Source organism: Mauremys reevesii, linkage group 9, assembly GCF_016161935.1.
Source record: "Mauremys reevesii isolate NIE-2019 linkage group 9, ASM1616193v1, whole genome shotgun sequence".
Lineage (NCBI taxonomy): Eukaryota > Metazoa > Chordata > Testudines > Geoemydidae > Mauremys > Mauremys reevesii.
In genome coordinates, this window is record NC_052631.1 from 23,433,776 (window position 1) to 23,456,675 (window position 22,900).

The window sequence follows — 22,900 nt, forward strand, 5'->3', positions numbered from 1 at the left end:
ACAGAGGTTGTTCTCCATGTCATGGGCATTTTGTGAGGGGTTTGAGGTCAGTAAGTAGTCCTTAATTTGTGTGTCCTGTACAGTGGAGCACGTTACCTGGGTGACTGACAATATGAGCTGGAGTTTATCATTAGTACTGACAGACATTTTTCTTGTTAACTTACAAACTTATTTGACATAATGAAATCTTGCCTCTTTAAAAATGTGAATGGCTTCCCCACCACAGCTGCTGTGTGCATTGGGATGGCTTTGTCATTCTTATTTGAGAGTGCCAGCACCACTTCCTGCCCCTAAGTGGGTAGTTCTCACATACGGGAGGGGCTGGTATGTAGTTTGGTCAAGGGCAGCTCAGTGAAGCCAAATTCAAAACATGTTAAATTAATTTTCATCAAGATGGAAACAATGAAGCCTTGTCTCTGTTGACTAAAGCCTGAGGATAAGGAGGCAGAAATAGGCTCTGGGGAACATCTGGGGAACACTAGTGGAAGGAGGCTCTCACACTAGTATAGAGGTTTCCAAGAAGACCTAACCCAGCCCTGTTCCTAGACTACAGGAAGCACAAAGATGGTTTAAAGCCACCCTTCCCCTTTCTGTTCCTACGCTCAACACAGAGATGGACTAGCAGTGAATTGGGGCCAATAAGCATATGACATTTGCATGGACTCTGCGCATGTTCACTAAGCCTTGCTCCTGCTCGCATGGACTTCACCAGTGCAGGAACAGGCCTTGAGCAGCTGCTGGTAGGCTTCCACAATTCTCCTCTTTCCACATCAGGGCACAGTTTTTTGAGGAGGTCAGTTTTACATGAACACACCAATTCATTCTTACAACTGCCTTGTCACAATAAATTAACAAAGCAGATTTTGTGTGGCAGTATCCAGGATTGTTTTTTCCTAGTGTTTATGTGCTTATCCCCAAAATTTGGTAACCCAGAATTGGTCTAGCAGCCTGAGAGAGTTCACAAGGTTCTGCAGTATAAGGATGTATTCTCCACTGGGTGTGTGCATGCAACTCCCATTAATGCTAATTGGACTCATCCAGGTGTGTCAAAAGGAGAATGTACCTCAGAAGATGGAAAACCCACTTATTTGTCCAAACTGGTAATGATCACATGCTCAACAGCTGGGACTTACTGAGATTCTTATTTAGAGAAATAGCTGTAAATACCTTTGCTGTATCCCTGCAAAAACCACAAGATATTTGGCAAAGAGAAGGAATGCCTGATCAACTCAGTCCCATATTCATGTCATAATAGTGCATGGATTTTTAAAAATAAAATAAAAGGAAAGCTACGGTAAGGACATAAGAATGGCCATCCCAGGTCAGACCAATGGTCCTTCTAGAGCAATATCCTGTCTTCCGACAGTGGCAAGTGCCAGATGTTTCAGAGAGAGTGAACAGAACTGGGCAATTTATTGAATGATCCATCCCCTTTGCTCCTATCCCAGCTTCTAGCAGTCAGAGCTTTAGGGACCCCCAGAGCATGGGGTTGCATCCCTGACCATCTTGGCCAATAGCCATTTATGGACCTATCCCCCATGAAATTATCTAATTCTTTTTTTGAATGGGTTATACTGAGGGCCTTCATAACATCCTTGGCAATCAGTTCCATAGGTCAACTGTACATTGTGTGAAGAATAATTTCCTTAGGTTTGTTTTAAACCTGCTGCCTATTAATTTCATTGGGTGACCCCGGGTTCAGGTGTTATGTGAATCATCCTGTAACTGAAAGGTGGGATGTCTGGGATATTTGTAAGAGACTTACAGTACTAATGCCTTATCTGAGGAAAGCATTTAAGCACATGTTTAACTTTAACTTCCTATGGAAGCCAATGGGACTTAAATACTTTAATTAATCATGTCACCTTTGCACATCTGAAATTTTGGGCCGATCCAAGGACAGACAAGGCCCTGAGCATAAATTAGAGCAGTCCCAGGGAAACACAGGAGAGGCAGACATGCCAAGGACAGTAGAATGACTCTTTGACACCACAGACTCACCCTGGAGTTGAGCTGGATGTCTTGGCAGGGGATGCTGTTTCTTTCATTGGCAGTGAGCACAGAACCTTGATGCCTTCTTCCATGCTGCCCTTTCAGCAAGGAACATCTGCCCCAAATAAGTTTGCAAAGCCGCTACTATGACCCTGTCCTTCCAATCCCATCTCAAGCCCCACCTCTAACATGATGACCAATGATAACAGCTAGGTACATGGCCTCTTAGAGATTCTCTCTCTCAGATGAACTTAAACCATATAGGCATATAGTTGATGTAAGTGGCTATGTGTTTCTATTGCTGTTAGCCTAGACTTCATCCCTCACCAATTCCATTGGGTGTTCCCCATTTGTCATGGATGGTCTTCAATTCAATTGTGAATTTCTTAGGGCAGTGGTTGTCTCACTGTGTTTTTGTTTTTTTTTACAGTGCCTATCACCACAGGGCCCTTATCTTTTTGAGGCTCCAGATACTACCATAATACAACTAATGCATCATAACTGTGGTTCTTCCCCAGCACTGTCCTTATGTTCTTCCTTCTCTTTGGCATCATGCTAACATCATGACCTTCTCATCCACAAACGAGTACTCCCCTCTAGATATGCTGACCATCTTCCTGTAACTGAATAGCAGCCTAGGCCTCACCCTCTACACTTACAAGGGGCCTTCACAGTCCCTTCCAGCCTGCTTTCCGCAGTTAGAGGGCCAAATTTTGGCATGTAATAGCTACACCTTTGCACTCCCCTGATATTGGAGAAGCTCTGTACAGTACCAGTCCCCCGCACCGGTCTAAAGCAGCCTGAAGACTCACACAGTGAAGCAAAGCAATTCATAGGTTGAAATTTGTTCACATGAAGCATTCAAAGAATTTCAAACAACCATCAGATTCACAAAATCAAAGTCTGCAAACAATTTGTGAACAGTAAAAGGCACAGTGTTTGTTGACTATGTGTCCTGTAACTAGCAGCTCTAGTAAAAACAGATTGGGAGAATTTGTTTCCATTTTAGGTTAGGAAATGCACCTTCTCCAGTTGGCACGTGCCTCACATAGAATGACCCACTTCATATGTGCACAAGGGAGAGGGGTGCCTTTGTACATAGTGAAAGAGGCTATAATAGGAGAGCTTCCTGTTTGTGTCCCCATGAAAAGAACACGAGAAATGTTTGGGAAGGATCCAAATACTACTTTGATCTAGAGGGGCCTAGCCAGTACTTCATTAGAAACCCAATGTAGGAGCCGTTTCATACCACCAAAATAGAATTCAAAAGCTACCTATTCAAATATTATAACCAATATTAATCTAAAACACAGTCAGGAATGAAGAGTCAGCACTTGCTTTGATCTTATTGAATGTAAGAGAACACACAGCATTTGAGGTTGTGCAAGCACATTTCAGAAGGCTGTGTCTCTGCGCTTGGCACCAGCAGGGCCATACAACCCAGCAGTTATTTGTTAAATCCCAGTTCTTACTCAGGCAAGATGCCCACAGAAGCCATTTGTGCAGAACCTAAGACAAAATTTTGTTCCTAGATAAGCCAGTTTTTAAGTAGGTTAATTTTTATTGGCACAGGACAGGCATGGGACTCAATTCACTTAGACTAATGGGATAAATTCTTCTCTGGAGTAACTCCATTGACTTCTGTGGAAACACACCAGAGGTGAATTTGACCCAAAGCAGCTTGCATTAGCATGCTGCAAGAAATTCAGACTCTCACAAGGAAGCGGTTAAAATCCACTACAGTTAACAAAAAGGTCAAGGAGTTTAAAGGTGACCTGACAAAGATCACAAGGTTTGCCAGCATCTTCAGAGGTACTGTTTATTATGTACCTTGTCTGGAAACTCTACTAAAGGCTATCTAGGCTCCCTCTCAGCTACTATGTACCGCAAAAACTAAGGGTAGGTCTACACTTGGAGCTGCGGGGCGGTGATTCCCAGCTTGAGTAGACATACACATGCTAGCTCTCATTGTACCCATGAGGTCTGGGCAGGTTTGTATTAGGGGTGGCTAGCCTGTGCTGCTGTTTGCCACTGCCCATGCTACGCTACCAGTTTTAACACGCTAGCTCAATGAGAGCCAGCACAAGTATGTCTCCTCAAGCTGAGACTCACACCTCTAGCTCCAGCTGTAGACGTAGCCTCATGCATACTGTTGGCCCACTTCATTGCTATTACTCATTCTTCTGATTCAGAATCCAGGTTTCGCTACTTGGGCTCATTTCGTGCATGAAATTCAGCAGTTACCTTTGAATCTGTCTAGAGGTCGAGCAGTCCATAGCATGATAATCAGTTAATTCTCCATTGTTTAGAGGACAGGGAGGAGGAGAAGATAAATCAGGCCCCTTACAAATGGACAGAAAGCCCACAGACTTTCCTTTCCACCCTGGCAAGCAGGATGCCTATGCTATGTACATACATCTGTGTTCTTGGGCATCTTCCAGCTGCCTTTTGGAGAACATTAGACAGGAAATGGATGCCACAGGGCAATATTCATTCTTCCCATCTTCCCTCACAAAACAAGTACAGATTTGCTGTGGCTAGACTCACTTCCTGTTGCTTACCCTTGCTTCGTTCAGGGAAAGATGTTCTCTGGTTCAGTTTAGAGTAAGGTCGAAATGACTAAAATGCAAAGGAAGGGGGAAAAAAACCCCAAATCTACCATATGTTGAAATAGCATCAAAATTTGCAATACAAACTTAAAGGATTTGTAATTCACAGTGATGGATGATGCTTGTTTTCATCTTCCAGGCCAGTTCAGACAAGCTTCCAAACTCGCAGCTGCGGAGGTCCCCTGTGTTGTGAGGACCCCACCCCACCAGGGTCAGGATGGAATGCTGGCATGTTCACTATGTTCATGTGCTAGAGCTGTGCAGTGCAGGGTGTGAACTGCTTGATGCTGACTGTGATAAGAATTTGAACCCCATGGGGAAATCAAGGTGTCTTCCTCTTTATCATCACTGGTTCTACCTCCTCCTGTTCAACAGGAATTTCCCATCCACACTCTGTTCCCCTAACGCTCTGCCAACGCCTCCCACCCAGTTCTGGACATGTTCTCAAAGTTCTTCTCCTTCCGTGGAGCTGAATCCCCCCAGATGGCCTGGCAGGGCAGATACACAGAAGTTTCACACTGAATCTTGCATCCTGCAGACAGGATTCTGATCAAATGGCTCTGCAGAAGGCTTCAGCTTTGCTTGCACAAGCCCTAACTTACATCCTAATCACAACACTATCAGAGGGCTTATATTTGGAGTCAGGACTAGAAACCACGGAGTCTGGCTCCCAGCACCCGCTCTAACCACCAGACAACACTGCCTACCAAATAGGCGTAACAAAGCAGTTAAATCAATCCCTGTGGTTTTTGTGAGTTCAGTTTTGCCTGCCTAACCTATTAGCATTCTTGTGAAGAGAGAATATAAAGTCTATCCAGTGAATGAAACATACTATTTGTTGGGTGAAAGAAAAAATCTGGTCACAGATTAAATACTGATTAAGAGGCAGGAAGCAAAAAGAGGCTAAATAGCCCATTCTCCTTCTGGAAAGAGCAATCAGTGCTAAGAACAGTGTTGTCCAATGTATATTTATTAATGATTTGGATGATGAAATGAGCAGCAGCGTGGCACAATTTGTTAAAGAGAGAAGAAATCTGGGAGGAGTTCAAGAAGAGTCTAACAAAGCTAGGTACTTGAGCAATATAATGGCATATGAAATGCAATAGGGACATGGGCAAGAGAATATGTGTTGTAAGAACAAGCTGCACAGCTCTCACACACTGAGTTCTAATTGTTGTAACAATTATTGAGGAGGAAATATAAGCACCTGGGAAGGGGTGGATGAACTCTACATGGTGCCTAGGAGGCCTGAGGTAAGAACCTTGGCGCAGACAGTCAGAGATCCTCCAGGGGCTGCCAGCAATATGGCTTGTCAGCATTCTGTCCCCATCGCTTAGAAGATTCCTCGGGCCAAATTAACTGCTGATGTCAGTACACAGACTTCAGGCATGAGTTTGCCCAGTGGCTTATGACCAATTGCCAGCAGCTGCCTGATGACACAGCTGCTCTAGCAGAACCCAGACTGCTTGCACTCAGCATTGAAAGTTAAGTGATGGGTGGGAGCGGCTCAGTGGGGCACCTCAATCCTTTGGGATGTCAAGAAGTTTCGAGTTGGCCAGACAAAGGTAGGGCCTCCTGAGCAGCTCCCACCTGTCAGGCTCCTGTGGATACACTGCTAGAGTTTAAAGCTGCCCTTCCCTGGCTCAACCCCCAGGGGATGAGAGCAACAGTTTTGCTTCCTGCCTTTATCAGGCTCAGTCTTCCCTCTGGTATACCACCCTGCATTCATCCCACACTCCCAGGGTGAATCAAGCCTAGCAGCTGTACTGGGAGCATGAAGAAGCCAAAAATCATGTTCCTGGTCTCTTCCCTTTCCTCCTCCATTGCGATGAGCTGTGAGAGCTTGGACCTGTGCTTTATTTGAGTATTGGCTGATCCAACCCTTCTATAGTGATTTGAACTCTGACAGAAGCTGTCATTTTGTGCTTGAATTGAACCAGGTACTGCAGCCACCTTTACCTGTGGTGTGACCATCCACTCCCACTATCTTGCCAGGCACAATATCCTTGTAGACAGCCAACAGAACCATGTGCCCAGTTTCCAATGACTGCCAAAAAGGGACTAGGATGTTAGGGTGCATTAAGAATAGCACAGAGACCGATAGTGATAGTTATTAGATGCACTTTGTAAGCCAATGAAGATTCCTGGATTACAGCTTTACATTCAGCGTTGGTCATTTAAATTCAAATCTAACATAATGGCAGGGGAGCTGAGCTCTCTTATTATTTATTTCAGAGATGAGTTTAGTCCCTCATCTGAGAAAGGACATTCAGTAGCAGAAAAAGAAGGGTCCAGGGAAAAGCAATGAAAGTGGCTAGAGAAAAGCCAGCTGCACAGGGAGATGAAAAATAATGAGCCATATTCTACTTTAATGACATTGTGCAATCCCATTGTTACCAGCGAGGTTACATGAAGTTTAGTAACAGAACAGGGTAGGCAAGGAGTTGAAGTGTATGGTTTTACGGGGTATAACAGAGAAGAATTTGGCCTAAAGAGAATAAAAGGAAAGAAGATATGTTAGAAATATCTAAAATACAGACTACAGAATAAATTGGTCGTCATCTACAGATCACGGCTGCAGAATCAAAGGGCATCAAACTAATTGGGCCATCAGCCTGTTGCAATATGGCAAGTCCAGTGGCAAAGGTCTAGCACAGTTGGGGCAGTGGCTACTTAAAAAATTACAATCACCCATTGAGGGAGCCTCAGGAAACTTGTTTAAATAAGCATGTAGACCATGCAGAACTTTCCATCCAGGCAACTAAATGCTGCTACATCTTTATTTTGCCACTGACAGTTCAGAATTCTCCTTTGTTCTGGGAGAACAAAGTTCTTCTACGATTTTAGAACATACAGATTAATAATCTGCTAATCATTTCCATTATCTTGATTAATTTTTAGTTATCGTGTATGAACCCATAGCTAAAAGTCTATGCTGTGTGGGTAGTGGAAAAGCAAGTATGTTCAGATAAGGGTTCAGCTGGCATAGCTTTTGCTTTCCCCTATTCAAAGGAGTTCCCCATTTTCTTACATAGAGCTACTGTGATTTCTGAAAGTAAAGCCTATCACTGTGTGCTCTTGATGCCTAAATTCATCCCTCTTCAAAGCCATGTAGATCTTGGTATAAGCATACTTTGCAGTCCCACATGAAGTGAATTTGACGGTCTCAGCTAAGCACTCACAGGATAGAAGTCTGCCTTGTGAAACTCTTCTATGCTATTCTGGCCAGCACAGCACGCCAAGAGCTGTGAGAATGAGACGCTGTGAAACTTAATCACTCCTGGTTCCAGTGTGAAGGAATTTACATACTGGTTTGGAGAAGTCACACTGTACTGTACTTGCATGCACTGTACCCAGTTTGTAGATAACAAAAGAACTTCTCTTTCCCCTGTTGTCCTATTCTTCAGAAGCATGATCAGCTACCCACAATTATTTAGCGGAACAGCAACTGTCCTACTTCAGACTGCTTTTCCTTGTGGCCAGCTGTTCAGATTCCTTTTGTAAGATCACATAAGGCTGCCTTTTTAAGCAAAGTATATCTGATATAGACAATGCTTAGGGGGGAAAACGGTGGTCTCAGAGTCTACCTTCTGCATTTTTACTTTCAATACATTTTATCAAGTCACAAATATTATTTTGTGACAGATCGCTATGTCCGACTATTGCAAAAAAGAGGTTTCGGAAGCTAAATAGCAAATAAAAACATTGGCTTGCCCCCTTACAATAGATCTTTTACAAGGAAACCTTATAAATCCTCCATTAGAGTGTGTGGTAGAAGGACGGAGCCTTCCTTTTCTGGCTCACAGACAATGCTGATGGGATCAGATGTGACTGGGTGTGCTTGTGAAAGGTTAAGTGAAGTTCACTAAAGGGCTCAGCCCATATTTGGGCGTCAACATTTTAGAGCTTATATTGGGAATTTGAAATGATCAAAACCAAACAGGAATGTTTAGTAGGTGCAGTTGGTCACCATTATGCAACCAGATTGCCAATAGTATTGTTCATTTGACTGCTTCAAGTGGCGGATGTCTTGTAGTATTCAACTGATGTGATAAATGAGCCTGAAAGCCATGCTACAATGCACAGTGTGTTTTTAAATACAAAAAACAATGTTTGTCATCTAACTACTATATTGCTCTCAATAATTGTTCACTTTTGTGAATTAGAAAAGTTAAGGGCCCCATAATGTTGTAAAAGCTTTCATGATTTTCATTTCTAGCCTCTGTTACACATACTGAATGTTTTTATAGGGCAGATTTATTAAAGTAAGAAAGACTCTGATCCAATAGCCATTAAAGTCAATAGGAGTTTTTGCATTGACATCAAAGATCACACCCACAGACTAAACAGGAAAGTGACTAGTTTGTGCACAGACTCCATACCTATAAGACTGAATAGGGCTCTCTAGACTGACTAGGCAAATGTTGCATTCATGGGAAAAGAAAGAAGGAACTAAATTCCATCAGGGTATTTGTCATTAGATTCCCTCCCACATCCACTAAAGTCCTTCATGCAATTTGATGTGACAGAAATTCCATGAAGGTGTTTTAAGGAAGATGCTATCCAATTGTGCTTATTTGGCACTCTGGACTATTGTTTTGTAGTATTTTGTACTGATTCATTCTCAAGGTTTCAGAAAAAAAGGACCCTAATATTTCTTTTTTCCCCACAACTTATCTTGAAATGTGTAACAAGAGAAATCCTGCAATAGTATAAGATTGAAATATTACTGCTTACATTTCTAAGATGCCTTTCTTCCTGAAAATTTACAAAAATGTTTTACCACCTCTGGCCCTGATTCACTATTCCATTACACTAGTCTAATGACATCCACATAAAACTGATGTAATGAAGACATGAACCAAGCCATACATACACAGAATAGACATTACCTAAATTTGAGGGCTATTAGAATTCTGAACCTAGATCTGGATATTAATGTCTAAAATGGCCTCTACTTTTATAATCAAAATTCCAGACCCAAACATGTCTGAACTTTGGGGTGTATGAAGTCTGGATCCAGATTTTGTGACTGATATACAATAATCACTTCACCCACCACTAAAGCATTTCCACCTCGCAAATGTGCTGCAGCAAATCTTTAAAGGCACCACAGCAGCAGTTTAGGGTTAGAAGTGAAGAACACTGTGTGCAGTTGAAACTGCAGGGGACTTTAGGTGGACAGAATGTAAATATCTAAGCTGGAATTTGTCCAAGACATGAAGGTTAACAGCCTCATTCTGATTTTGAATGCCCACAAGCAGTCACGTTCTACAGCTCCTCCAGTACCCCTGCTGCCCCACTGGAGTATTTGTTCTGTACTGACCCAGAAGGTAGGTAGCCCACCACTCACTGAATTACCAACTTCACTTCCTGCAACAGTTCTCAGAGGAAGTGCTGCCGATCGTGATGGCGGCTTTGGTTTTTGGTTTTGTTTTCCCACCGCTTGGGGCAGCAAAAACCCTGGAGCCAGCCCTGATCAAATTAATTGATGTTAAAAAGAAATCCTCCGTAGTTGGATTCTTTTTATTTACCTTCTTATCTTTAAGGCTTTAGGGTTCACACAGAGAGGGGTGACATGCACATGCTTCTGTACACACGTCTCACATGGGGGGAGGGGTGATCGCCTGACCCAACCCTCCCTGCCCAGTGATCTCCGCCCTCCATGCCTGGCTGGGCCCCAGAGATGGACCTACCTCTCCTGGTACCTGGTGCCACGTGTGGGGGGCAGGGCATGCAGGGCCACATGCTCCCCTACCCAGATTTCTGCCAGGATTCACACCAGAATGTGGCCAGCAGCAGCCTTTCTGCACTGTGGAGGGAAGGGACAGCAGCTGCTTCCAGCCACAGGGGAGGGCAGGGAGAGATGACCTGGCCTGTGTCTTTGCAAAGCTCATCTCTTGCCCCCTAACTCCCGCTCCCCTGTGGCTGGAAGCGGCTTGTCCCTTCCTGCCCACAGTGTTGAAAGGCAGTTAACACCTCCAGGCTGCTGCTGGCCACCTACATAACCCAGTGGTCTCCTGTCCCTCGGCTACAGCATGGGCAGAAATGGGTTAAACCCTAAGGCTGCATGTGCACCAGGGCCCAGGGAACCTGACTGCAGGGGCTTCAGTGAACCTGGCCAGAGAGGTGGCTCAGCAGCGGCAGGTGCCTAGGGAGCAGCCCCATGCTCCCCGGGGGCAGGACCCAGGGCAGTGGGGAGCAGGTGAAGAGGATGCTAAGCTGTTGCACAGGGGGCTTCTGTGGAGCTTGCAGGGTCAGGGCACAAACAGGCTGGAAATCGCTTTCCCCCTCGCCACTCCAGAGCTTAGCTGAGGGGCGGAGAGACTTCCCTCTGCCAGGGCTGTGTGGGGCTCTGGCACACAGGGCTTGGCGCCTCCTGGCCAGCGCCCCAGGCCGGAGGATCTTGGCCTTTCCCATGGTGCTGGCCCAGCCAGAGGCAGTAGGGGAAGGAAGGATCCTGCCAGCCAGACTGTTGGTGAGCTGAGCACTCCCAACAGGGGCTGGTTCTCTGCACAGTGCTGGGAGTGGGATCCCACCAGGGGGGATATGGAGGAGCAGCGGGGCTGGGGGGTGTGTGTGAAGGGGAAAAGCAAGGAGAGGACAGCAAGAGGGGGAGCATGTAAAGGGCTGATGGGTGGGCAGCAGAGGTGACATAACGAGCCACTGCCTGGTGCCTGCCCGCACTCACCAGCTAGCACAGCTCGCACCATGCAGCCAGTGGATGGATAGCAGGACCCTGCTGACAGAGCCGGCATGCAGCAGGGGCTCTGCTGACAGACCAGCAGGAGGATCAGCCGGTCCGTGCGCTGCAGCTTTGCTCCACCACCCGCCTTGCACGCCCACCCCTGCCATAGTCGGCCACTGGACCCCCCCCCCACTCACCTGGTGGGCGGGCGGCTGTTGAGCAGGGATCTCACCAGCAGCAGGACCCACCAGTACCAACGAGGTGAGACAGAAACTATAGGACAATTTGCCTGTTTTTAAGAAAAAGTTGGGACACCTGCAGGAGGGCTTAAATGCAGGACTGTCCCTTTAAAAATGGGACGTCTGGTCATCTTACTCAAAGAGGTTTCAGTGGTTTTTAACTACACTTTTCATGTACATGTCATGCTCGTGCAAGATGGCAATAGCTCCACAGTGTTTGTTACAGATGTTTGCATAGCACCCTTCCCTATAGCAGCAGGGTGGGCAGCCATGCTCCAGCACACACAGGAAACACTAGCTGTTCACAGCGTGAAGGGAGGGAGTCGCCAGGCTGCAGGAAGGACTGTGCTGGGTGAGTCTGTGCTGCCTAGTGAAAGTTGGAAGCATAACCGAGAAATAGGGAAGAGATTTATAACTGAAATCCCCTCTGCACAGCACAGCGCAGCAGAGAGGAAGTACGTCCAGCCAAACCAGGAGCTGTTAGCAAGGGGGACTGTCGTGGCCTTCCAAGAGGGGAGTGGGAAAGGCCTGTGTGCAACTTTCAGAATGAAGAATGATCTTTGGAACAAGGAGAAGAGCTAATAACAACACTGTTTCACCCACGAAAGCTCATGCTGCAAAACATCTGTTAGTCTATAAGGTGCCACAGGATTCTTTGCTGCTTCTACTGTTCACAGAGACAGCCCCAGTTTGGCTGGGACGGTCCTGGGGAGCTGCTGTCCTAGTCGGTGCCCTGGGGTTGTGTTGTGGTAGCTTTTTCCTCTCAGATGCTCCATTCTCAGCAGCAGCTCCCTCCCTCCCTCCTCTGCCGCTTCTCCTCCCTCAGCAGCAGCCAGGTCCAGCCCCTGTTCCTGCAGCCACCCATCAGCTACTCATAGTGCAAGGAAGAGCTGGAGCCCAGACAGGGGCAGCTGGCAAGGAGCAGGGAGGGGCCAGCTGACCTGATGCTGGGAAAGGAACTTGCGTGGGACAGAGGGAAAGAGCAGAGGGGGTTGGGGGAGAAGGCGGGAGCAGCCATCAGAACATTGGTTTAGTTGGAGGAAAAACAAAAAGAAGGAGTCAAATGTTGGCTGCTATGCACACTTCCAAGGTGAAGCCAACGCTGTCCTCAGCAAAAGTTGTTAGAAAAATGTGCTAACCCTTTTCTAGAGAAAAGTTACTAGCAGCCTCTCATTCTTCTGAAGTAGCTCTGATGGGAAGGAAAAGCTCTTTGCTCCCACAGGTAGTACGAGGGAGGTGATGGATGAGCCTGAGACTGTTTCTGTCTTTCATTCTCCTAAACATTCCTGCCGCTTCCCCGTGGGGTAGAGCCGCAGTGTCCGGTTCTGTTACCTCTCTAATCAGTCACCTAGAGAAGATAGGTGGAAATGGAACCTTTGTTCCCTGAGTGATGACATGAGACCATCTTTCCTGGTTCTATATCGCAGCTCCTGTTTCACACGTCTTATTTCTTTGTCTGTGCACATCAGTATTTGGAGATCTGGAGTGTCTGGTAAAGCTCTCAGTATCTGCTACCACCACACCTCACTAGCCCAAGCTAGACTAGTAAAAACATTGTTAGCTGATCATGAATGACTGTATGGACAAGCTAATATGCTTTTAAGTGTTGAATTTTGTCTGAAAACATGTTCGCTAGAACCCTTTCAGAAAGACCCTGTTTTCCTAGTCCCCCAGAGCTGCCTGCTTAGGCATGACAGGACACAAAATAGATTCGGGGCAAGCCACATATAGTAGCTACACTGTAACATGTGAGCCCAAGTGTATGTAAGCAGGGGCGGCTCTACCTTTTTGGCCGCCCCAAGCAGTCATGCGCGGGAGGCGCCCCGGAGCCGCGGGAGCAGCGGACCTCCCGCGGGCATGACTGCAGAGGGACCGCTGGTCCCGCGTGGCTCGGCTGGACCTCTCGCGGGTCCGGTGGCTCCGCTTGAGCTGCCGCAGTCATGCCTGCGGGAGGTCCAGCCGAGCCGCGGGACGAGCGCCCCCTCCGCAGTCATGCCTGCGGCAGGTCCAGTCGTCCCGGGGCTCCGGTGGACCTCCCAGAGGCATGACTGCGGCAGCTCAAGCTCCGGCGCAGGGGACGGGCCGCTCCTCGGCTCGTAGCGGCAGGATGAGCTGCCCCCTAGATTTTGCCGCCCTAGGCACCAGCTTGTTTTGCTGGTGCCTAGAGCCGCCCCTGTATGTAAGCAGTCATGCCCGCGGGAGGTCCGCTGCTCCCGCGGCTCCGGGGCGCCTCCCGCGCATGACTGCTTGGGGCGGCCAAAAAGGTAGAGCCGCCCCTGTATGTAAGGCCCTGTACTTACAGTGTTATAGTGGTCTCCTGCCAACATAGCACTATGCACACAAGCTCTTATGCTGGCAAAACTTACATCACTCATGGGGTGTTTTTTCACACCCCTGAGCAACAAAAGTTTTGCCGACATAAGTGCTAGTGTAGACATGGCCTAAAAGATGTCAGTACAGTCACCTTTCAAACTTCAACACATTGAATACCATAACAAACTACCTATAGTCAAGTCAGATACATGTATGTTAAATGCTTCCTGCTGCATAATGTACCAGGAATATGAGGCAAAAAATGTATCTCTGCTGCTGTCTCGTGTACCTGGGAGCGTCTCCCCAAAAGGTGCATTGATGCTGACATGTAAGGATTCTGCTGAACGCTGCCACCCACCCTGCAGGTAAAAGTGTTCATTTACCAATGGGATGAGTAATCCCCTAAGGACAGGTGGTGAGGAAGGACAGGGTGACTGCAATATTAGAGAATGCAGACACCTACATGAAACAGCATCTGTTACATTAACATTTCTCACCAGCAGCAAATTGCTACACGTCTTTACAAAAAAACTATTGGATTTGTCAGGAGTAAGAAACACTATGACTTGTTTCAGACAATGAGGGCCATTTAGCCTTAAGTGTTATGAGTCACAAAAGAGAGGAAGGGCTCATTGACTCCACTTTTATGTAATTTTTTTGATACATTTTACTCTCCCATCACAGGGAATTTTTAGAATTGCCTTGATTACTTTTGGGTCAATCCTTCATCTCCCCTATTTCCTATTCACAATATGCCATCTTAGATTTTATTAGCCACATTGCTACTTGATTTCCGCAGGCTTCAGCTATGGGGTGTGCAGGCCAAAACTTGGATAAACATAATCTCAGAAAGGGGTGTGGCTAATTCCTTCATATGTGGGTATTCTACACAAAGCAAAATGCTGGAAAGAGCGAGCTTTCAGCTTTCTGGCTGGAGCAGAATGATGCACATCATTCATGTATACTTATGAATTTATACTTACAAAGCTTGCAAATGACACAAAAATGTGGGAGTGGTAAATCGTAAAGAGGAGAGGTCACTGATTCAGAGTGATCTGCAGCTCTTGGAAAACTGGTTGCAAGCAAACAGTATGTGTTTTAATATGGCTAAATGTAAATATATGCATGGTGAGGGGGAGGCCATACTTACAGGATGGGAGACTATCCTGGGAAGCAGTGACTCTGAAAAAGATTTGGGGGGGTCTTGGTAGATAATCATCTGAACATGAGCTTCCAGTGGGATGCTGTGGCCAAAAGAGCTAATGCGATCCTGAGATGCATGAACAGGGGAATCTCAAGTAGGCTGCTGGAATACTGTATCCGGTTCCGGTGACCACAGTTCAAGAAGGATGATGATAAATTGGAGAGAGTTCAGAGGAGAGTCTCAAGAATGATTAAAGGATTAGAAAACATTCGTTATAGTGGTAGTCAATCTATTTAGCTCAGCATTTCTCAGACTGGGCGTCCCAATCCAAATGGGGATCACAAGCCTATTGTAGAGGGGTTGTGGTATTGTCACCCTTACTTCTGCATTGCCTTCAGAGCTGGGAAGCTGGAGAGTGAAGACGTAAGGGTGGCATGGTATGGAGGTGGAGGGGTCATCTGAAATATTTTCAAAGGGAGTACCAGGAAAAAAGTTTGAGAACCCCTGATTTAGTTTAACAAAGAGAAGGTTAAGGGGAGACTTGATTACTGTCTATAATATCTAATAACTTGCTCTTCAGTCTAGCAGAAAAAAGCTATAGCACGATTCTATGGCTGGAAGTTGAGCTAGACATATTCAGACTGGAAATAACACATGCATTTTTAACAACGAGAGTAATTAGTACTGGAACAATTTACCAATGGCCACGGTGGATTCCCCATCACTGATACTTTTAAAATCAAGATTGGATGTTTTTCTAAAAGATTAACTCTAAGAATCATTTTGGGTAAATTCTATGGTCTGTGTAATACAGGAGGTCAGACTAAATTTTCTCAGGGATCCCTTCTGGCCTTGGGAACTATGATTTATAGACCAAAACCTTCTCTCTTTACTCATACTACCCAGCTTTCAGTGGGACTACTCACATGAATAGAATTTGGCCCTATGTGACACTTCTTTTCATCTTAGATGCTCCTTGAGACTAGATGAGTCACAACCAAGAAGTGACTGCAAATCGAACAGACCCCTTCAATCCAACAGTTTTAATTAAACCTAATTTAGAGCCAGTTTTCTGAGTAGCTAATAAAATCAGCGATTGTCCATGCTTCCGGGACACAGGAGGGTGTTTTGTTTAAAGTCATGCTGCAATACAAGACACACAGTGGAAATAAAAATCTGGCCCTACACATTTGCATAATGAAAGAATGGGCACTCAGAGGCCTTTCATCTCAGGAAGGAGACAAATCTGCCTTATATTTTAGCTAAGATACTACAGGGGTGTTAAGTTTTACAGGATGAAAGAAAGCATGAGTAGGGAACTTGCAAAAAAATGCTCTTTAGTGAGCACTACAGTAGAGTGCACTGCGTAATGGGATGTGCCATACCACATCTCACATGGTGCCGAGAGGAGACCTTTGAAAGGGAAAAAAATCCCTGCCGAGAGACATTGATGAGATTCTGGAGGAAATCAAGCAGATGTGCCTCACAGCATATTGTTTCCTGCGATTTCCACAGAGAGGAACCTCACAAAAAAGTCTGCATTTTCCAGAGAAGGCTGCTAGGAACAGGAGCACAGCGCTAAAGGCAGCTACCTATGGTTGGCCAGGGAAAGCTGTGTGTACCTGGCGCCCGTGCAAAACCTTCAGTGGGTGACTCTGTGCCTAAGTTTACACCAAGGCACAATTGTCCAGCACAAATATGGCTTTGCGTGTGCAATGGATGCACGCTTTGTGGCTACCATTCTAGGCATCTGTATTTCAAAATTAGGCCCAATACAAAGCAATTCATTCTAACCTGACACAGGAAGCTGTTGCACGCACCTCATTGATTCCTCACTGCAACTATTTCCTATGGAGCTTCCAGGCTAAGTAGCCTGTTGCCACCCGCCCGCCCCCCCCAGGTTGTTTTTAGAGGAGTGCTTTGGAAGGGTAAATCAGTATCTGAGAATAAAGCATCAGCGGGTGGTGCTAGTGGAAGCCTCGGTGCTCTAATGCCTGTGCACAAAGAAATACATTAGAACAGTTACCAAAAATTGCAGGGGTGCAGGTTATAATTTAAGCCGGCTGGAGGCAGAACTAATCCATATACATGTAGCTCAACTTCAGAGCTGTTTTGACAGCTCTTTGGTGATACCCCATTTTGGTTTTGCCCTATGAGCACGGTTCAACAAAAACTATGTATAGATGGGTAACAATGCATCGTGTGCAATCTGCAGGAGAACAATTTATCTGAGCCAGCTGTGGCTGGTTTTGTCTTGCACTGGATTACATTGGTTCTCTGATTATACAGCTGATGGGGGCCTGAACCTGAATGCCCTGTGGAGGGGGACTTGGGTGCTCAAAGGAATGCAGGATTGGCCCTTGGACTCTACGAAGCTCAATTATCTTTGCATTCCACAATGAGAAGGGTTGGCCTTGGGCTCATTCCTCACATCTCTGAGCAGTTACTCACACGGGTAGCCCCACTGACTTCAGTGAAACCACTCATGTGAGTAACTGCTTACTGGTGTGAGTGAAGAACCCGCAATTTGACCTGTCAGTAGCAGAGACCCAAACGATGACTGGCTTGGTATTGGGCACTGAGTGCACGTTGGGTACAAAGGGCATGAAGAGACACTCAGCACACTCACACAGGAGGCAACCATAGTTTTGCTAGTAGGACGGCGGGTGGGAGGGGGGCACGAGTTGTCCCATTAGTACTGTTGAAGGCCTAGAGGGAGCACATGGATGGAGCAGGGCCCTGGCTTTGCTGGCAGGGCAATATAGACTTCCCCTTTTCTGCAGGTGTAGCGTGATCCAGGAACCTCTTGATGCCAACTGGCAAAGGGCATAGCGAGTGCACAGGGTTTTACAGGAATCCCCTGGGTTGGATATAAGCATAATAATTCAGTAAAGGGTGGCATAGGGGGTCTCTACTGAGAGCTGGTAGCCCACTGGTCATCATAATCATTGCAAAATGTGGGTATGGATAATATTTAAGGCAGTGGTTCTCACTACTGGTGACCTCTTTCACATAGCAGGCCTCTGAGTGTGACACCCCCCCAAAATTAAAAACTCTTTTTTATATATTTAACATCATTATAAATGCTAGAGGCAAAGCAGGGTTTGGGGTGGAGGTTGACAGCTGGCGATCCCCCATGTAATAACCTTGCAACCTCCTGAGGGATCCTGATCCCCATTTTGAGAACCCCTGATTTAAGGAATTGTGTGTCTAGATGGAGAGTTATGTTCTGAAGGCAGGTAACCAGGAGGAGACATGCCTTGGACAGGTTCCTTTCAAGCAGGGGGTAACAGATGCTTATCTCCCTGTCTGGTCATTGTGTGCCTCAGACTGTGTGTCTGTCTGCATACTAAACCAGATGCTGATTAAGAAATTGCAAAAATCTACAAGAAAGGAGTATGCAGGGGAAAAAACCCCATCACTGGTGGGGGGAGGGATGCATCCTGTTGATATATAAAGACAATGAATTGTTCTTATTTATCTGGGAATACAAACAGACCCTTGGGTTCTTTCACTGAAGAGGCAAACTGACACCATGAGAGACCAGGATCCCATTATGCCAGGCACATACAAACACAGTGAGAGAGAGTCCCAGCCCCAAAGAGATTACAGTTTAAATACACAAGACAGATGAAGGGTTGGAGGGGAAAATGAGGTCTCATGAGATAAAGTGACTCAGCCAAGGTTAAACAGCAGGTTAGTGACGGAACTAGGAATAACACATAGGTCTCCTGACTGACTCCCAGTCCATGAACAGAAGATCACAGCCAAGGACTTTGGGTGAGCATTGCTCTCTAAGAAGGAAAGTGTCTAGTTAAGAGTGTCTAGGTTCTAGAATGTGTGTTATGATTTCCCAATATTTCTACTTGCTACTAGTTGAATATCTACTTTGTTAAAATAAACTTTTACTTGTTTTCACTACAAACATATCTCAGTGCTGTGTGCTAAGTGGAGCAGTGATCTGTGATAGAACTGTCAAGCTGGGGCATACGGCTTCTTTGGAAGCAGCAAATCTGTGACTACTGTAAGCAACCAATGGATCAGCGACTGGACACTCCAGGTTGATTCTCGGAGGGCTTGGGTGTGGCAGGTTGCGTAGGCCTAGGGGGAGGGCTTGTGTTGCCTGTGGCCAGTGGAATTGGGAAGCTGACACCTGGCAGGCACAGACACGGCTTCCTCACAAAAAGGCAGATGTTTGTGAGGTGTCTGACAACGCTTGGTACCCTTAGGAAGCATCAAGACCCCCTACGTACTGTGTTCACCCTGGGACCCCTGCAGTTAATGACTTTCTGTCATGACTTCTTCCACAACCCTTGGATACACAAGGGGTCTCCTTCCTCAGCTCAGGACAGAGCTTATAGGCAGGATTTAACCCAATGTGTGCTAAATATGCTAACTAGCTCTGTATGCAGTGGGGGAGAGCAGTTTTGGCAACATCTTACGTTAATGGTCTCCAAATCCTTTCTTACTGTCAGATTTAACAGACAGCTGATTTAAATTAATACTATTAGGTGATCACGAACATATATATTGATGAGGTGCATTTGTGCCAGACACATGCAGCCTTTCCATAGATCCCCCCAGTTGCCAGCACAAGAGTTCCAGGTTAAGCAGAAAACACTGGCAGAGCTAAGAGGATCGTTTTTTTTGGGAGAGAGTCTGCATGCAAAGGAAGGGTAATTTTCACAAGTTCTCACAGCCCTAATCAAGAACAGCTGTTGTCTAGCTAAGTGCTCATGCTTATCTCCTTCCTGGAGGTTAATCTTCAATAAAGCTGTTTTAAAATAATCAGTTAATATTTAATTAATAAGGAATCTTATTAAATTTTAAATTCAGTGCACATTTAAATCGTTGCCATTTACAAGCGCACACAGCCTGTCTGACTAAGCCGGACTTGTCCTCTAGGTACTGATACAGATCTTGCACATTCCAATGCCAGTCGAAAGGTTACCTAAAAATGATGCAGCACGCCACCCTGGCTCCCACTGTGAATGTGGAAAGTGCTGCTCAATATGAAAGCAAAGACCCAAGCGTTTGTATGACATTAGTGTCTGCAGGCCCCTACAGAAATCAGGTCTGTATAATGCCAGGCAAGTACAAGACAGTGAGAGAAAGTCCCTGTCCCAGTGATAATACTCTAAATAGACAAGACAGACAAAGGGCAGGAGAGGAAACAGAGGCCCAGTGAGATGAAAGTGACTCAGCCAAGGGCAAACAGCAGATTGCTAGCACAGCTGGGAATAGAACAGAGGTCTCCTGACTGCCCGTCTAGGGCCCTACTCACTGGACCACATCGGATGTGCTATTGGGTTGTACCAGCCTATCCATACACCATCTAGCACATTGTCCCACCACCCCAGATGTTCAGCAATTGCTCTATAAACTTCTTGAAAAGTTCTACTGCTTTTGCATAGCGAGAGTGCGCAGGGCTAATGGGTCTCACTCTATGCAGCTATCCCCAAGTGGTTTGGATGAAGCCAGACACTCCCTTTAGGCCATCTTTCAAATAAGGGCAAAGATGAAAACTATCACATTTTAAAGCAATCAGGAATATTCAAGGTCCTAAATCTGAACAGTGTGTGTGGAGAAAGAATGCCATTCAGCTCTGCAAATCAACTATTAAATGGCATTGTGGAGTTCCAGGTTTATTGTCCCCAGTGATTTCCACATCTGATATTTGGAGTTTACAAGGAAAATTCTCCCCATCCGACATCTGCCATCCTGGGAGCTGAGTGGTCAAGTTGGGTGCTTTCCTTCTTGCACATGACCAGTACTAAAGGTTCTGCTAACAAAAGACACTTGTGCAACCCCATTTGTCTTCGGTAGATATAAGTAATTGGAGCCTGTTGTAGCCCTGAGGATTAATCTGTTGGTTTGTATAAAATGTCTTTTTGATAAAAGTGTGTAGGCTGCATAGATTAATAGAATTATTTACAATAAGCTGTAATGCAAGACACCTAGAAACATCCAGGCCAGACACCCTGGCCAATTTCCTGCGTAACGCTGAAAGCAACCTTTAAGACCCTTACTCAGAAAAGTAATAATAGAATACAAATCTACGCAAAATGTCTAGGGACCTTTTGAATGTCTGCTAACCTTTCACCTAAATAGGGTGAAAAGTGGGGAATTTCTGCCCACAAATCTCACACATATACACCGCAGATGCGTACATATCTGTCATCCATACGCACATAAAAGGTCAGCCTATGAAAATAGGTACCCTCACCTTTCCATGGGGGAAAGACAAATTTGGGCATAGGAGGAAGGATTTCTCCCTATAAAAAGGGTGACAATCCACCATTAGACAGGCAATACACCTATCTATTTTCTTATCGTCTCAACCTACTTCGATGCCTCTCTCTCCTACGAAAGCTGTCAATACTAAGTCGTAGTATTAATTCTTTTCACAGCTGTAAGTATGAACAAATTCTTATTTCTGCTCCACCTCTAAGCATTTAGTTTATAGAGGGCTAAAGCTCATAACTATACTTCCTCTATCAGAGGTGTGAAATTCACTCTAGTGCTACTGCTGCAGAGTGCATTTAGAACTGTGATATTTGTAACTTTGTAATCTCAAACTGCTTTTAACATTTTACATTTACTTCTTGTTTCATTGATTTTAAATAAAAGGTCTTGATTAACTAATTTTGTCTCAGTGTAATTTCCTGTCAAATACCCCAATCTCCTTGTATAAATTCTGTAAAGCCTGATTCAAGACGAACTTTATCTTCTAATCACACATATTGGCAAGCCATACCCATATTATTAATATCTATTAATTATTATTATTATTAATTAAAAATTAATTATTAAATAAAACTAAATTAAGTGAATAAATTCCACTGTCCCTATTAACCCTCCCCAAATCAGGCTTCACTGTTAAGGTATTTTATTGATGGACAAGAAGGAACAGAATCCAGCTCATTTTTAGCTATGTGGGCTCTGCCGTGCTAACAGGAGTAGAAAGCAGTAGGCACTTGGTTTTGTCCCCAATTCTGAATATGCTCAGGAAGCAGATCTGTCAATTAAGATGCCTTTTTGTTTCCCAGAGCAGAAAGTCTTTGAAAAGTCACCAGTAAATACAGCTGAAGAGGTATTTCCAAGTTCAATCATCTGCTAAGAACACCACTCCCTGCCATCTCCTTCTGCGGAAGCACACAGGCCCCTGAACTCTAGCACGGTTGGTCGTGTGAAAAGCCTCTGATTTCAGTGACAGATCACCACATTTCAAAAGGTAAAGTTCCACATATTCTGCTATAATGAAATGTACCAGCACCACCACCCCATACAGAGCTCAGCAAACTGGCTTTGTATAGGGAATGGTGAGGGCGGGTAGGGGCTAGAGGAAAGTAGAATCCACTCCAATCCACAAGCAGGGACTGGCTCAGCTCCAGGGCCACCATGCTAGCCTGCTATTTTCCTCAGCTGGAAGAATCACCACACAGCTCCATAATGTGCTGGCACAGTAACGGCGGATGGAAGGACTATACCCCTCTCCTCCAACTGCTGCTCTGCACAGGGCTACACACTGCTTCCCAGAACCCCACTCTGATCCTCTTATCCTTGTTCTGCTGCTGCTCAAACCCCACTGCCTGATAGGACCATCACAGCCGTGCTGGGGCCATTCCATGGCCCCTGAGCTGATGGCTAAATGGCACCCCGATGATATCATCTTATACAGGTCTTCTGTAGTTTATTATTTGACATATTCTTAATTAAATGTCTATCTCCAGGGCTAGGCCTAGGGCTAGGAGAATTCAGTGGTGCTTTCTTTCTGACGTTTGCTAAACATTTTTCTTTTTAATCTAAACCATCATTTTCCAAGGGAAATAATAAAGAACATGTTTTTCTAGCTAAGTGGGAGTCCATGCTATGCAAAGAATAAAGATTCTTGTCTGAAAGTCATTCTTCCCCT

At 45.5% G+C, this 22,900-nt stretch overlaps 1 long non-coding RNA gene across 1 annotated transcript in view; it reads left to right on the top strand.

Moving 5' to 3' along the window:
• The window catches only part of LOC120372088, a 28,980-nt gene that overhangs the window by 4,917 nt on the left and 1,163 nt on the right, over positions 1-22,900 (top strand). The window contains exon 2 of the long non-coding RNA XR_005584730.1: positions 22,040-22,219. This is a non-coding gene — a long non-coding RNA (uncharacterized LOC120372088). The remainder of the gene's footprint in view (positions 1-22,039; positions 22,220-22,900) is intronic.